Source organism: Eptesicus fuscus, chromosome 9 (genome assembly GCF_027574615.1).
Source record: "Eptesicus fuscus isolate TK198812 chromosome 9, DD_ASM_mEF_20220401, whole genome shotgun sequence".
NCBI lineage: Eukaryota > Metazoa > Chordata > Mammalia > Chiroptera > Vespertilionidae > Eptesicus > Eptesicus fuscus.
In genome coordinates, this window is record NC_072481.1 from 35,735,918 (window position 1) to 35,753,333 (window position 17,416).

Consider the following 17,416-nt stretch of genomic DNA (forward strand, 5'->3'; position numbering starts at 1 on the left):
TCTCCATGGCACCACGTGTATTCCCATTCCTGACCCCAGCATTGTGGCTTCCTCTGGGCAACTCTCAGCCATGGGAAATGCCCTTTCTGTCCTGATTCATCCTCTGGGAATATCTGTCCATTTTGATGTCCCCAAAGGCAATGTCTCACCTATAAGGTCCCAACCACACAAGAGGACTCACATATTATCTGACTTGCTTCCGGTGATGGCCTCCTATCACTTTCCATGGCCATGTTGCCCTGGCTTCCAGACATATCTTCTACAGTTTACCTTTCTGCCTGAGCTTCCAAGTTATCTCCTAATTACCCATCCCTCATGTAAGACCTCGATGGGCTCCTTATCACATCATCTCAGACCCTTTTGGTGCCTGCCTCTCGGATTATTATCAGAGACAGCCATGCCTTAGACACTGCTGGGCCAACCCCTGTAGTTGGAACTCTAACATCAGTTTCTACATTCTTCTCAGCTGCCTCATCTGACACAGCATAATGTGCCCTTCCTATATACCCCCCAAAGGGCACTCTAATGGAGAAGGCTGGACCTCAGAGAGACCAGAGTGGTCAGGACAGGGCAGAAACAAGAAGACACACTAAACTAGATCCAGAGATCCCAGAACAGAAACCAGATAAGAGAGGGATTTAAAAAACTAGAGGAAAACTTGAATCAAAGTTTTAATAGTGGGACATACCAGTTCAAGTTGTCCATTGAGTTTGGAATAAGGCTGGAAAGGTAGAGTGAGGACCAGCTCTCTTAGACACTGGATGCCAGACCCCAGCATTTGAACTTGATGTAGTTGGAATAGGAAGCTACTATAGAAGCTTGAACAAAGCTGCCAGGAACAGAAGGCACGGACTGAGATTCAGCTGATCTAAGTCTGGGTCCTAGCTTTATCACTAGAGGGTCATATGACTATGGACAACTCCCTTCCCCCAAACAAGCCCAGAAAATGATGTGCTGGTGTTGAGTGGTTTTAGAAGTCCATCCCAGCTCTTGAACTCTATGGCACCGATCAGTTTGACCTGAAGAACTTGAGTTTCCTTTCATCTAACATCCATCCCCTACTGCCTACTCCCAATCTGCTGCTGACCAGGGTTCCAGAGTGTCACCTATTATGTCTCATCTATTGGGAAACAGCTAGAGACAGGAATGTTCCTGCCACATGTGCCCTTGTTTATTCTTATTGTTTATTCTCTATGCTTTCCAGAGAGGTGGGTGGGTGGAGAGAAGAGGAAGGAAGGGTGAGATGCCTCCTTACAGATCAGTTACAAGTATTATTATCCCACTCCCCATGTAGGGCTTGGGCCCGAGCACGGCAGACAATCAGCATGTGGGAAAACCGGGCCTCTACCAACTAGCATGCTCCCAAGGTCAAATTAGAGACTTGGAATTTAAAAGATAAACAACTGAAAAATGAACTAAGTAAGCAGATCTTAGATGGGTACCATAAGAAGGCCATATCTTGGATTTTGTGTTAGTCAGTATAAGCTGGCTAGCCTGCTGGAACAGATAAACGTCAAAATCTCAGTAGCTCATCATAGTAAAGGTTATTTATTTGTTGAAAACTAACAAATTTTTCAAACCTGAAATTTGGGATAAAATAAAATAGCTTCCATTTACTGAGTATCTGTTATATGCCGAGGGCTATTCCAAACACTTTAAATGGTAGAACTGGTGTTGAAACCCAAGGCCTCTAGCTGTTAGGTCTGTCTATGCTCTCCCCCTCACTCCACACCACCACCCCAGGGTGGATCCTCTCCTTCACTCACGTCATTCAGGCATATCTTCCAGGGAAGAGGATGAGGAAAAGAAATTGTCTGTCAGTGGCCCAGGCAATGCCTTTTCAAAGAAGCGAGCTGCTTTATGCTTTTAGCTTAGCCAGTGTTGACAGCTTGGCCATAGTTGACAGTGATTCAATGCACAGCCCTCTACTAACTGCTTGTCTCACTAGACCACAAGCACCTAAAGTATGAGGACCAGGTGTCCCCAGTGGCCAGCACCAAGCCTGGCAGAGCACTCAGAGAATGTTTGATTACTGATGGAATGAATGAGTGAATTCATTCATTCGTTGACAATTTTAAGGAGTCTCCAGATAAATCATTAAAATCAGATTATAACTCCTTTAGGGGAAATTTGTGCTCTATCGCTTCTTATATTTTCTGCATTAAACATAATAAATGGTTCAATATCACTACCCACCCTCAATCACTGAAAAGTGGACCCTATTCTTCATGCACCCGGAGTAAAGCTGAAGAAGTAGGGAGGAAATGAATTTGGAAAGTATTTGCGAGGGTGAAATAAGAGGACTTAATAACCAGCAGGATGTCAGAGGTAAAGGGAGGAAATACATAAAAGGGGCATAATCATATCTACCTTCAGAAATGGCCTCAGATCTCTGGGATCAATCTGGGGTATAAGCAAAGAGTCTTTAACTGCTGTTGCCCCAGACCACACCAGCCTGTGGGCACAAATGGGGCTCTAGTTACGGTAATCACATGTGATCTGCTGGCTCATGCCCTTACCTGCAGGACTCCAGCCTCCCTCCAAGTCTGGCTCAGTTATTTCTGGAAATCTCCATGTGGCAGCACAAGTGAGCTCACAGCGGATGCCCTCTGTGTCCATGTGCCATCTACCATGTTGCTGCTTTTGTGTTCAGCCTCTCCCTTGAGGTTCCAGGTTCCTGCTTCCTGTTTCCTACAGTTGAGAGGGCCCCGCCCTGGACAGGGCTCCCAGTGCCCACCAGCGGAAATCTGATGATTCTACCAGGGCTGTTTCCTGCTTTGATGTCAAACTGCTGGGATAAGAAACACTGTAGCAGCCAAAGCAACAGTCTTTTCCATCTAGAACTAGAAAAATGTTCATTGTCCCCACTCGACATTCATAGCCCTCTCTGTGGCCCTTTAGGAAATAGCTTCTACCTGCCAGCCCTCTCCCTGGGGGTCAGTCATATGTCTTAGCACCGAGCCAGGAAACTAGTCTCAGGGTCAGACACCTCGCCTTCACCCTCCTCCCTAAAGTAGAGACAGTGCATGTCTCCTTTGTGCTGATTCAGGCATCCAGGGACCTTCACGTAATGGAAACCCTCCAAGGAGTCTGCTCCAACTGTCTTTCAGAGTCTCAGCTCAAGCCCAGACCCCCACCTCTAAAGAATGAATATAATAACCTCTGTTACTATTTCTAAAACTGTGTAGCCCATACACTAGTTTGGATATTGTTCCTCTAGAATCTAGATACATGAATTGAGCACTTGCTGTGCTCCAAACATTTTAAAAAGAGCTTTCTATGAAGCCCTTCATTTAGTCCTCACTTAACCCTGTGATCTGCAAGCCCAGGAAGGGAAAGTGCCTAACCAGGTTACCAGCTCTGGAAGACCCACTCCGGTCTTGGCCTTTGTCCTGACTCTGCTATGGCCTCTCCCTGGGAGCCTGTGCTGTCCTGAGTCTCGCCCACCCTTCCTGATCGCCAGCCTTATCACTCACTCTTCCCTTTCCTTCCACGCTTCACTCATTAGAGCTGACACCCGGCACATCTTTCCAGCTGTGATCTCAGCCTCTGGACAGGAATCTGATTCTCTTCTCTCCCCTGGTCCACACACAGCCATAGGCTTCCTTCTCCTTGGAACTCTCCAACTCTGGCCCTGCCCCAAGAGTGACATTTACATCTGGCTTCCCATGGCCCAGCAAGTTAAATTTGACAGGCCCTGCATCTGCTGTGTAGGCTTTGGAAGTATTTTAGCATCTCTGGGCCTCAGTTTACTTGCCTGCAAATTAGGGGTAATAATACCTGTCTTAGAGGTTTATTGTGGGAAATAAATATGACAAAATATTTAAGGCATCCAGAACGATTCCTGACATATAGGAAACATACAGTAAACAAAGTGCTCAAGTAAAACTGCTCTGCTGAGTACTTTGTTGGGCTCTTCTCATCCAATTCTTCTTATACAGCAGGTGAAATTATCATTTCATTTTAGAGATGTGGAAACTAACACCAAAATAAGTTAAAGGACTCACCCAAAGTCTCAGACCGTGAAGCAGCAGCTCTCTGATGTGAAACAAGGTCTCATATTTAATGACTTGCTAACTTATACTGCTCAGCACAAAGCAGACCCTCCACCAATGGGGTGGCTGGGCTGCTCTCATTAAGTGAATGGGCAAATAAATGCATTTTTCTTCTTTTCCCTCTGTACCAAGACTTGTCTACTGATTTTATTAACCTCCTCATAGGAGATAGTTTCTTTGACTCCCAGAAATGCACCATATTGCAACCTTCCCCGGGCAGGACAAAGCCCACCGCTGAGCAGCCTGGTCCCTGGCTGAGTTCCTTGGCCAAGTACAGTACAGGGAGAGATCCTTTCACAACTGTGGTCTGCCAAGGGAGCACTGTGAGCCAGGGCCTCCTGCCAAGCATCGCTCCCGGCCCCTTTGATATGCAGATGTGTGCAGGCATCCTGCACATCTGCCTAGGGAGCATCCAGAGCTGTGACTTGGCTGGAAAGAAGGAAAATGTGAATGTCAACTGGAGGAATGGCTGCTCCGGAGGGGCCAGGCAGGGGAGGACAGCAGATCATGGCTGGGAACAGTTAGCCCAAAGCAGATGGAGGTTGCAGAAACAGCACTGTTCACCCCAACTTCCACCTCTCATAGGGAGGCACTTCAGAGGCGTGGATACCATTGGCTCATCTGAGTGTGATCCCCTACCAAAGTCCCATCTGCGGGAGCTATGCTCTTCCTAATCCGCATCACCTTCGAATCTTTATGTGAGGAAGGAGGACCACGGCAGCAAAGGCGGTGGTAAGAGCCCTGGAAGAGGACTCAGCACCTTTCCACAAATACGTTCATGCAACCCATACTGTGCCCAGCACAGGGGAACATGTGGATCAGACATGGTCAGGTTTCCCGAGAAGGTGCCCACCATCTAAGGGCGCAGACAGGCAAGGAACTGGACAACATAGAGGAAAGCATAGAAGGTTTCCTCAGGGTGCAGGGGTAGCTAAGGTAAATGGGAATGTTGGGTAATGCTGAGAGGAGGTGGCCTGATAGTGGATCTTAAAGGTACATGACAATTGGCCAAGTGAAGGATTTATCCTATACCAACACCACCAAGGCACGGTTGAGTGTCTCTAGATGCTCACTCATAAGCGTGTGCGCGCACACACACACACACACATACACACACCCCTGAGATGGGCACAGTGCTGGTTTGGAATAGTTCCTAGGTTAACCCTTTCTTTTTTAAAAAAAAATATATATTTTATTGACTTTTTTACAGAGAGGAAGAGAGAGGGATAGAGAGCTAGAAACATCGATGAGAGAGAAACATCGACCAGCTGCCTTCCGCATACCCCTCACTGGGGATGTGCCCACAACCAAGGTACATGCCCCCTGACTGGAATCGAACCTGGGACCCTTGAGTCCGCAGGCCGATGCTCTATCCACTGAGCCAAACCGGTCTCGGCCTAGGTTAACCCTTTCTGTTCCTGCTGCTGTAATCCAAAGATCTCCCTTCCCCAGCAGTGTTTTCTGTTTCCTGAAAAGGCTTGGCAAGCTTCCTTAAAACTGCTACCTTGTCCTGTTACTTTAAAAGCTTTGTCTTCTCTTGCTGAATGGCAAGTGAAGCCAGAGCAAAAGGAATTCCCCAGGGCATCTCCAGCTTCCCTTTGCTCTTAGTGTTCCCCTGTGATGGGACAAAGAGCAGGTTTCTGGTTGGAGGGAGAGGGGATCCCGTTTGGGGAAAGGGCTAACTGGGTGAGAGCGATACGGGGTCATTGCCTTCAATCCCTGCAGGACTTTTAGGACAGAAGGAGCAGATTGCAGAACAAGGATCAATGTAGGAACAGCAGAAGCAGGGAGATTGCTCAGTGTGAGAGGCTGTTTCCCCAAGTTCACTGCCCATGGGTGGGATCAGCTGCTCTGAGAAGTAGTGAGCTCTCTGTTGGTGCTGGAATGCAAGGAGACCAGACCGCAGTTTATCGGACAGGGATGGTGGTGCAGCAGGGCCTCATACACCGGATGAGAGATCACATCTTTGTTGCCCTGCTCTGCTATTTTCACATGAGAATTGACTGAACACAAGAGGTATGCTCAGGCCTCTCATGGCCCAGGGATTTGCATTTCCAAGGTTATAAAGAAAGGCGTGTAGTTAAGTATGTGTATAGGCGTCCAAGATGTGAAAGATGTGATTATTTGCAGAACCTAATCTCATACCTTCCCATCTATGTTGAACTGAATATTGCAAAAATATTCTCATTCGTATCTGGAATGGTATGTTTCTAAGCAATCATCATTCTGAAAACTCATTCCAGCCTGGAGACGACCTGAATATCGAAGAGAGTGAAAATGTATATATTAGGTTACTTATTCAAATGCCTATCTGGCAGTTTGGATAGAATTAAGCAACAGTCCAATCTGGCTGTTGTTTTATGCATGGGATGTCAAAGCTAAAGTGCCCATAGAGAATAGCCTCTCATTCTTTCTCTGCACAGAGCCTCAGTGCCCTGTCTTGCTCACAGATGGGGAAAGAGGCCGAGAAAGAGTGGCATACAGCCTAGAATGGGAGACCAGGGACCAGTAGCTGCCATTTTAGGATCTGAAGCACAGGCAAGGTAATATTGTCCCTGCTGGGCAAAGTGGGTAACTGAGGCTTGGTGCAGTTAAGTGACTTGTGCAGTCACTCACCTGGTCAGAGGCAGAGCTGCCTGCAATCCAGGCCACTGTCTTTTCACAGGAACTCCCTGTGCCCCTAGCATAGCCTCAGCGATAGCACATTCCTCCTCTCACGTGACCTTCAGGTCTGCCCCGCACTTCTGATACAAAATCTCAGGCAGTGATGGTATTATCCCAGGTCTATAGCTGAAGTTCCACTGAGGATATGGACCTACATTTTAGGTCAGGGGACTCTGCCAAGCTACTATTCCACCCTGCACGCCCTGAAAGCTCCACAGCACCAAGTGAGAGTATATCATTCTGCAATTATAATCACAAAGAGCAACAACACAAATCTGCCTTTTGAAATAAATCCTAGGAGAATGATCACTGAGAAGCTTGCTTAGGTATCATCTCTGGGAAGATTCCCCAGCCCACCCTGCCCAGGCTCAGGGCACTTTTCACACAGGACAGTCACTGTGTGTAGAGATTCTCGCCATGAAAGGATAAGTATTATAGGCCAAGAAAGACTTCTGACAGTTTTCTGCATTTCCAGCCCTGGGGCCTGGTGTCCCGCAGGTATCAGAAGGTTTGCTGAGTGGATGGATGGATATTTGAGTGGATATGTGGATGGTATCACTGCAAGGAAGAAACTCAAGAGGGAAGGACGCTTCACCCTCCCCAGCCAACCTGCAGCCCATTAATCTCTGGATTACACAGAATCTGGCAAGCCCTGAAACCTAGCATGATGCTTCCACTTCACGAACAGTAACTAAAACCAAGAACAAAACCTTAGAGCTGCCTGGGGCCCTGCCAGTGCTGGGGACGAAGAGAACAGCATCTGAAGCACATGTTTCCACTCAGACTTGAATCTCACTTCATCTCATAAGATAATTCTGAAATCACAGCTTCAGTATTTTCCTCCAATATTATCCTCAAGATCCTGTCCTCCTCCAGGTGCCTAGAGCCCAGTTCTCCACGGAGCCTTACCCAGCCAGGTAGTCCACCGTGATGTGTGAGGTGTCCATGCCAGCTCCTTTTTCCCACCTGGTGCACTGTTCCTTTCTTGCCTATCTGATGCTGCCTCTTATTGTCAGCTCATGATGGTCAGTGTGGGAGGGGCAGTGTGGGCCAATGCACAGGGCACAGGCTCTGGGCTCACCAGCCTTGGGTATAAATTGCAGTTGGACCAATGAATAACTGTAGGACTTTGGGAACCATCACTTAACCACTCTGAGGCAATAAATGAAACTTTCCTCTTGAGATTATTGGGAGGTATGCAGGGACCCTAATAATGGAGGGCTTTGCCCGCAAAGCTAGCAAGCTCAGGTCTTATCCAACAGACAGTGGGGTGGAGTTTCTCATCTGAACATCACAGGATCAAATCTACTTTTAGAGAGAATATTTTGGCAATGGCACAGAGAATGTGTTGGAGAAGAGGCACTGGGGCAGGAGGAGAACTCAGGAGACTTCGCAGGAAAGAGCAGAGGTTGGGCATGGGGCCCTGAGGGCAGAGGGAAGGTGGAGTTTCATGATAATAGCCTGAAGAAAGGAGATAATAAGAAATAACAAGAAAAGCTAATGTTCATGAGCTCCTACTCTGGGCCAGGGATTATGCTTTATAGGGATTGTTTCATTGAATCTTGTTAACAACCAGAGATTTTTAAAAAATATATATTTTATTGATTTTTTTGATGAGAGGAAGGGGGAGAGAGATAATTAGAAACATTGTTGAGAGAGAAACATCAATCAGCTGCATTCTGTACACCTCCTACTGGGGATGTGCCCCCAACCAAGGTCCATGCCCTTGACCGGAATCGAACCTGGGACCCTTCAGTCTGCAGGCCAACGCTCTATCCACTGAGTCAAACCAGTTAGGGCCAGAGATTTTTTAATCCTCATTTTACAGATGAGGAAACAGAAACATTGAGAGGTTAAGTGAGTTACCTGGTATAGCACAGTAGGTAAGAAACCTGGGATTCAAGCTCAGACAGTCCCACTCCAGAACCCACATGCTTAATCACCAGACCAGCTCTCAACTGAAGCAGAGATTGGGGAAGAACCATTCAGAAGGTCTCCCAGGCAGGACTGGCATAAAGATGGGGTGCAATGAGTAAGGAGAGGGTAGAGAACAGGATGACTCTCAGTTTTCTTTCCCAAGGTTCCTAGCTTCTGGGAGGCAAAGCCAGAATTTTAACCCAGTTCATCTAACTTCAAAACACTTTCTCTTTTCACAGCCTCAAAAATTTCACCTGAGAGCTTGGTGTTCTCAGGACAAAAGGGGTAAAGTAGAGATTGGTACTTTCCCCAGAATTTCACAATTCTTTTATTTAAGCCATTATACCATGACTAGCTTTCCTTAAGAGGTTGAGGGTGTGTTTCTTTACAGAGGAATTTAGTATCAATTATAAAGAAAAAAAATTGACAAGAAAATGCATTTAATAGCTTTGCTTCTTTGGTGCCAAACCAAATGCAAAGGAGGATTTCAAGTACTTTTGGAAGCAGAAGTAGGGGAAGGGCAGAACATTCAGGTAGCCCGAGGGAGTCTGGGCAGAGCTTGAGCTGTCCTCCTGCATCTCCTTCCCAGGACTGTTCTCTGCAGGCTGACCCTGGGGACAGTGCTAGGTAACAGCCCCTGCCTGGATATTTCATAATCAAAGAGTGAAATGGACAAGTAGGTGGGCCTCCAAAGGCTATAGAAGGGCCTGTCTGAAAGGAGAGGAAAGGTGCCCTACACACAGGAGGAGATGCTAGGTCCCAAAGCCAGGTCATGTGACCTGGGCACATTACTTATCATGACTGAGCTTCCTTGTTGTCTTTGGAACATCAGTATAATCAAGGCCACTCTGATCTACTCTTTCCTCTCCTCTAATCAAGGACCTGTCACACTAGGTTGGGACTGAGGTCCTCGAGCCTTGGCTGTCCCCTGGGTTGGAACAGGTTAAGTATGCGGACTGCAGTGCTCGGTGCTGAGGGTGAGAGCCAGAGTGAAACAGGCAGAGTCTCACCCTGGATCCCACCTTATGGGACCAGGCAGAGAGGTGAGTCCAGGTGCAAGGTGAGCAGGTGGACATGAATCCAGAGTCGCTGGGTTGGAATAGAAGGTAGGGCCTGGGATAGGTGGACACTTGCAGTCACTACTCTGGGTAACAAGGGCTCTGTGGAGAGTGCTGAGTGATCCCAGTGCTGTTAGGATAGTGAAGTGACATGGTACATGGAAGCATCTAACTGCCAGGCACACAGGACACTCTTGATGTTAATCATGGGATTGCTTTCCTGTTCCATCAAATTGTCCAAGAGCTTCTGAGGTGCCAGGTCTTTTGGCACTGAGGGGGCAGGGATGATTAAAACACAGTTCCTGTCGCCCAAAAACCCAGAATCCTGGGGATACAGACTCATAAACATGACCCAATCAAAGGTTCTATGTGGCATGATGTGGGGAGGCACAGGGATAGGCCAGGTGAGGGGTAGTAGCCCAACCCAAGAGTTCTAGGAAAGCTCCCTGGAAGAGAGAATGGCTAAGGTGAATGTAGAAGGTTAACAAGGAGTTAATCAGGCAGAGATTGGTGAGAAATCCATTCTGGGAATGGGCACGGCTTCAACATAAGCATAAGACAGCGTGGTGTACTCAGTGTGCATCAGTGGGATGTGAAGAGAGGCAGGAGATATGGCCAGAGAGGAGGCAGGGCTCTGCTGTAGACTAAGGAACCTGGACTCCATCCTGAAGGGGATGGGAAGCCACTGAAGGGGTTTCAGCAGGAGAGCAACCTGGCCAGCCTTGTGCTTTAAATAGATCATCTGGCTGGTGGGGGCAAGTACAGTAGAGAAGGTCAGCTGGAGGCCTGGGGAAATATTTAGTTTGATGTTTCTAAGTCAAAGTTCAGTTATGCTTTGGAAAAATTAATTAGGAAAGATTCAGAAATGGGACCAAGGGCTTTTCCATCTAGATATGAAATGTTAACATTTGTACTCCTTATGCAGTAAGCTGGCTTCCCATTCTCTGTGCTATATAAGGTACTATAGGCGACATAATGCCTTTGAGGGCCCTTCCAGCTTTGACTCTTTAAGACTCAATAATTCTAGTTTTCTTCTTAGGGTGTTTATGTTATTGACCCCCTAGGAGGACCTGTGCTTTGGGTTCTGCCTTCCTCCTATTAGAGGGGGGTGCCCTGAAGGCTTGCCATTCCCTACCTGTTTTTGTGGAAGACTCTAAATTTATCATATGGTTGGACAGTGTCAGGGACTGTGTCAGGATAAGGACTCATCGGGTGGCTCATATCAGGACAAGGTCTGTGACCAAGATTGCTGCTCAGTCTGTGGGACTGAGACATTGTCCACTTGAGGTCTTTGAAATCAGACCTTGGGGCTCACTACCACAGCGTCTGCCTCACTTAGCTGACCTGCCAAATTGCTCAGGGTTCTGGGCACATGTACTCGAGGACTCTTCTGGTCCTGGCTGTGCCAACTTTGTACGTTTGGAAGCTGGAAGGAAATGGATGCTCTGGGTCCCCACAGCCTCTGGTGCTTCCTTCTGAGACAGCACTAAGTCGCGGACGAGAAGGCCTGTTTCATGACTGGGAGCTCCCAGAGGGAGGGAGCACCACCCGACTCACCTGTATCCACAAATTCATTATCCCTTCTCATTTAATTTAAGAATTTCCTTGTGGCAGGTACTGTGCTCGGTGTTGGAGACACAGAAGCAAGCAAACCACAAAACAGCCTTTGCCTTCATACAGGTTATTATCTATCAAGGGATGAGAAAACGGGCTATGATGGGAGAGAAGGGTGAAGGATGCTAATGGAACAGAGAGCAAAGGCCCTGACAAAGTGTGGGACCAGGGAAAGTCTTTTGAAGAATGAATATTTAACCTGAGGCCTGGAAGATAAACAGTAATTGGCCAAATGACGGTTGTTGGGGGAACATATTACAACAGGGGGAACAGCTTGTGAGAAGGCCTGGAAGTAAGAGAGTTGGCCCACTAGGAATCATCAGGAGGCCAGTGAGGTCCTTCTGATGGAACCATTCTATATCTTAACTGTAGTGGTCATCACATGAGTCTACACATGTAGTAAAATCGCATAGAACTAAGACACACACAAACGAGTACATGTAACTGGTGAAATTACAAATAAGGTCAATGGATTGTATCAGTGTCAATGTCCTGGGTGTGAACATTGCACTATAGTATGCAGATGTTACCATTGGGGGAAAATGGGGGAAGAGAACCTAAGATCTCTCTAGATTACTTCTTACAACTGTACGTGAGTCTACAATTATGTCAAAAAGGTTAACAGAAGAAGGAGGAGGAGAATAAGCAGGTGTTGGCCAGTTTGACTGAGGCAGAGAATGAAGAAGTACATAGCATGAGTTGAGCCCAGAGAATTGGTGGAAGTTAGACTAACTGGATTTAAATCATGTGGGACTTTTTCTGAAGATGGTTGAGAAGCCTTTGACAAATCTTATTTAAGGAGTAACGTGATCTTGTTTGCATTTGAAAAGATTGCTCAGTTTGGAGAATGCATTGGGGACGGGTAAGCAGAGAGATAAAAATTAAAATGGAACATGGTGGATAAGAAGAGACACTGATAGATTTGAGAGATATTTATGGAGCCTGAATGGGTAGGAGTTGATGACTAAGAGGTGAGAGGACAGGGGAAGTCAAGAAGAACTCACAGGTTTCTAACCTGACCACCGGTGGATGACGGTGCTCATGACTAAAACAGAGAACATTTGAGAAGAAACAGGCTTGGGGAGAAACGTTTGCAGAGATGGGTTTGGAATATTTGAGATGCCATTTAGACCACAAAGTCCAGATGTCTAGTAAACAGCTGTATGCATATGTGTCAGAAGCTCAAGAGAGAAGTCTGCGCTAAGAGTGTGAGTACACAGAATAAAAGGCCAGAATTCTAGGGCAGAATTCTGAAAAATACTGACATCGAAAATGTGGGTCACAGAGGAGGGGCCCACCATGAAGACAGGACTGTTGAACAGTTAGGAAGGAATCAGGACTGCTGAAGTCAAAGGGAAAAAACGTTTCTGAAAGAAGGTCAAGGTGGATGCTGCTGGGACCAAATGCCCTCAATTTGGAAGGGCATTGGTAACCTTGCAGAGCAGGTTCAGTGCAGTGGGGCTGGGATAAACAGGAGGTGAGTGAATGCTGACAGGAAGTGTAGACTACACTTTCTTTCCAAAAGTTTTGCTTGTGAAGAGGAGGAGAGAAGGAGGTAACTAGAGGTGAGGCAGGGGTGAGTGAGGGTTTTGAGGTGGCTATTGTCCTGTTTTGAGACTGGGAAGGACTTGAACATGTGTAAGTGCAGATATGAATGGCCCTCAAAGAGGGAGAGAGGGAAGATCCAGGGCCTGGTTCTGTGAACACCGAGTGCTTTCTGAAACCAATGAGCAGGGGGAGTTTCTATGGGTACAGTCTCTGGGTTCTGTTGCACCCCACTGACTATTCTAAAAATGTTCTGTGCTTCCTCTTTCTAGAACAGCTGGGCCATTCTGAACTGTAAGGAAACCACCTTTTCACACTCCCTAGAGGAGGCTCAATTTCAAACCTGAGCCAAGGTGCTTCCTCTCTAAGGGCCAGTGTGGCTGGATTGGCCCCTCCCAGAGCAGCACCCAACTAACTCCCAGCATGAGGTTGGAGGCAGCAGCACACACAAAAGTTTCCACTGTGGCTTCTTGCCCACCAAGCCCTGGGTGCCCACCTACTCATGGGGAATCACCATGACTGGGCAGAAGGCATGCGCTCTGACTGATGACTTCATATCAACTTTGAAAAGGCAACATGGCTGACTAGATAACCTAAACATCTTCAAAGGATGTGCATGGAGATGATCATCTCATTATATTTAATTCAGGCATCTTCTATGTCAGTTCCCCTTACATGCTGCCACTGGCTTGAAAAGGTGCTTAACTTTCTTCTTTATATGGTGGGTAGCAGCTCATGGGTTGTTGTGAAGAGGAAAATGAGAGAACATAAGTAGAAGAGCCAGGCATATATTAGATTCTTAATAAATCCACATTTCCTTCCCCTTCTTGCCAGGAGCCAACATTCTCTTTCTCTAAGCAAGTGCTCGAGTCTTGAGTCTGGGGGCCAACAGGACTAGACCCAGAAAGAGAAGAAGGTCTCATGTCTCTAGAAGCACCTGATGTGGCTATGCCTCAGACTAATGCCATCTGTCCTTCAGGCAGTTTTTTGTGCTTTTTATTTAGGGGATCCTGCTTCAAGAGAGTGTTAAGGTTTAATATGTGAGATGAAAATGCAGGCTAACTGATCAGTTGAAGGTGGGGAGAGTTTGTGAGAGAAATATTCTTCATGTGATAGAAATATTTGAGAGTTTGTGAGATAAATATTCTTCATGTGATAAAAAGGAGCCTTTGCTTTATCACCCAGTCTCTTTAAATATGTGCTCCCCTGATGCAATTAAGCATTTGTTTACAGATCATTAATTATCTGGCAGGGAGGCTTGGCTGGAAGGATTATGGCCGAGAGACACAGCTGGAGAGTTGGGAGCTGGTGCCAAGTGAGAATCCATCAGAACCAGAGATAGTGAAGCTCAGAAATGATTGTGTAAATTGTGACAGAAAGGAAGTCCGTTTCCAAGGCTTGAGCATACAGGCGCTCTGGGACCTCTAGGGAAGCTGCATGGGTGAGTGGCGGACCATTCACCAAGTCAGCAAAGGCAGGAGGTGAACAGGGAAGAGGTGGTATGGCTGAGGGTAGGAGGAAAGACCGAGTTCCGATTGGGATATTTTGAGTAGGGGGTGGCTGTGGGATAGCGAGGTGGAGAAAATGGTCTAGAAGGCAGATGAGCATCAGCGCTGTGCTCCAGCAGTGACTAACCAGTTCCAGTTTCCCCAAACTTCCAAAACCAGTTCACACGTCTCTGCTTCTGCTCACAATTGCTCTCTAGCCCAAATGCTGAGTCCCCTGCCTTCCCTCCCTGCCTGTTGAGCTTCGAGCTATCCTGGAGATGTCCGCTCCTGCTCCCTGAGGCAGGCACGGGTGTCCAATTCCTAGATAAACTACCTCCACCCAGACAGACCTCCATCAGCACTGAGGCTTACAAGAAGCTGTCCTGGTTTAACCAAGATCACATAATTATGATTGAATAAATGGAACAGGCTCAGCTCAGGAAACTATAAGTGTTATTCCACTTCTGTTATAATGGTTGCATTTGCTCCCCTGCGTGCCTCCCCAGTTGTACTAGTTTCCAAGGGCTGCTGTAACCGACTACCCTAAACTGGGTGGCTTAACACAACAGAATCATATTTATTCTCTCACTATTCTGGAGGCTAGACGTCCAAAAGTGGCAGCAGAGCCCGGCTCCCTCTGAGACCCTGAGTAGAATCCGTCTTTGTCTCTTCCTCGTTCCTGGTGGTGGCGGTCAATTCTTTGGCATTCCTTAGCTTACAGCCACGTCACTCCAGTCTCTGTCTCTGAAGGCACATAGCATTATACCTGTGTCTCTGTCTTCACGTGATGTTTTGAATGATTGACTATCAACCTGTGCTTTGTAAATCAGGTTTTTTTTAATGCTTTATGTATACCAGAGGCCACTATGTGCAAAGCTCTACACTAGATGCTTTCTGTGTGCTCTCTCATTTAATTGTACATATCCTGGGAGGTAGGTCTCTCTTCCCCACAGATAAGGAAACCAAACTTCAGAGAAGTCACGTGACTTGCTCAGGTCTGTGCAGCTGGGATTGGTCTAGATTTGTCTGATTTCAAAGCTCAGATCACAGACTACACTCTGCTCCCTTTTCCTTCATCTTGTTGCCATCCAGCCTCTGAATCCAGGCTGCCTCAGGTGTACTTAGGCCAAGCCCCTGAAATGGGTTGGGTTCATGCTTTCACCACAGTGTTAAATTGGCAGCAGCCTTGGTTGTGGGGTGGAGAATAGAGGGTATGTGCAGAGGGGGCAGCATGGAAATGGCAGTAGGTTGGAGAGACGCAAGGGGAGGGTCTCACCTCAGGGGACAGAATCAGGAGGATCTCTCACTACCTCTCCCAGCTAGGAGAGGCTTCTCTCAATGCTAGACCTTGAGAATGAAGAGGTGGGTGTTTCTCTGGGGCTAGGTAAGGGAGTGCTCTGGGCATGGGTGGGATCACCGTGCACTGAAGGCTTTCCCCTGTAATCTGGGCCCATAGGTCAGGGAAGAGGCCCGACGGAAGTGGGTCCCATTGCTGACCTAACTTTGGGTAAAGCATTGACCTATGTGCTGTTTCATCATCTCTAGAATGAGAGGCTTGGGCTCTAAGTTCTCTGAAGTCACTATTCTTGGTTTCCAGCTTCTACAGAATTGGTTTCCGTTTCGTAACTATTTTAAGGTGTTTATTACATTGCCAAGAAAAGAGAAAATTTTCTCTGTGCCAAGGAACAGATATTTTTTTATGTTACCTTTTTTTTCTTGTGTATAAATCTGCTTTGCTTCTTCCATGTCTGTCTTTTCATTCTGGTGAGTAACCCGCACAGGTTTTCTCAGTGGCAACAAGCACTCTCAAGCATGGCCCTTCCTTTTCTTAACACCAAAGTTAAAGATTTGCTCATAAAGTTAAAACCATGTGGACAGTGTTGTCTGACTCCTATCCTGGTGAGTCTGTTATGAGTTCTCGCTGTGACCTGTCCAAACACAGAGGTGGGGGAGAGAAGGGTGCACAGGTCCAGCTTGTCTGGCTTGGGGTAGGGCTGCAGCCTCCTTGCCAGTGTGAGCGTGGTGATTTCATCTCTCTCTTCAGTTTGGGGAACCTGTGCAGGCCCAAGCAGATGTTTCCAGCAGACTCTTTCTTCCATGGACATTGAACATCTCGAGTGGAAAGATGTGCCTTATTGTTGAGCAGTTGAGGTGTGCCTGCGCCTGGGGAGTGACTGAGAGTCAGAGGAATACAGAGTTTTGAATATTTCATTTTTCAAGGTCACAGCAGCACAGAAGGGTTGGCTTGGGAAAAAGAATGTTCCTCTTGCCAAGAATCCATATCCCAGATGACTCCTATGCTGATGAATCTGGCTGCCAGAGAACCACAGAGTCCCTCCCTGGTGACTGGAGTTATTGATAACTTGTTTTCATATTTCAACAGCAAATTTAATCTGTAAGTTTATGGTATATGTTCCCATCCCCACCTTTCACGAGCCTTCTCTGCATCTTGTTCCCTAAGGAACTAGGGGACAGGATTTGGATTTTCCATTCAGGTACCTCTTACTCTACCCAAACCACTATCAGTGCTATCAGATGTGTCAGCAGCAGGAAGAGGAGCACAGCCTCCCAGGTTTTACATGGCGTGGGTGATGGGACTTACGGTACCTACCAAGTGACAAGCAATATGCCAGGGACTACTGGAAGTAACATGGCAAAGTGGAAATTGCATGAACTTCACACCTGCTTTGAATGCATGACTTGGACCCTCACCTTCCCTCTCTGAACCTTTGTCAATGCATCTGTGAAATGAGGGTAGCAACAATTACTTCCCAAGTTATTATGAGGATTGAATACGAAGCACCTAGCATTACCAGAGACAGAGTAGGGAGCTCAATAAATTGTAATCTTCTTGTCTCTTTCTCTCTTTTATATATATCATCTCATTCTCTCTCATCAATCCTGAAATATTTTTAGTTTCTCACTTTATAGATAAGAAAACTCAGCCTGTCTATTTATCCACTGTATACCAAATATTAAGCAAAACTTTTGGCACAAAATAAGCCCTCAACAAATAGTTCATTAGTAAATGGATGGATGGATGGATGGATGGATGGATGATGAATGAATGAATGAA

At 46.8% G+C, this 17,416-nt stretch overlaps 1 protein-coding gene and 1 non-coding gene across 2 annotated transcripts in view; both read left to right on the forward strand.

The window, feature by feature from the left end:
• The window catches only part of BEND5 (BEN domain containing 5), an 800,567-nt gene that overhangs the window by 725,621 nt on the left and 57,530 nt on the right, over positions 1–17,416 (forward strand). The gene's annotated exons all lie outside the window — the stretch shown is intronic.
• On the forward strand, positions 11,043–11,119 carry MIR9291 (microRNA mir-9291). The gene has a single exon (NR_129021.2). It is a non-coding gene; the product is annotated as a microRNA mir-9291 (primary transcript).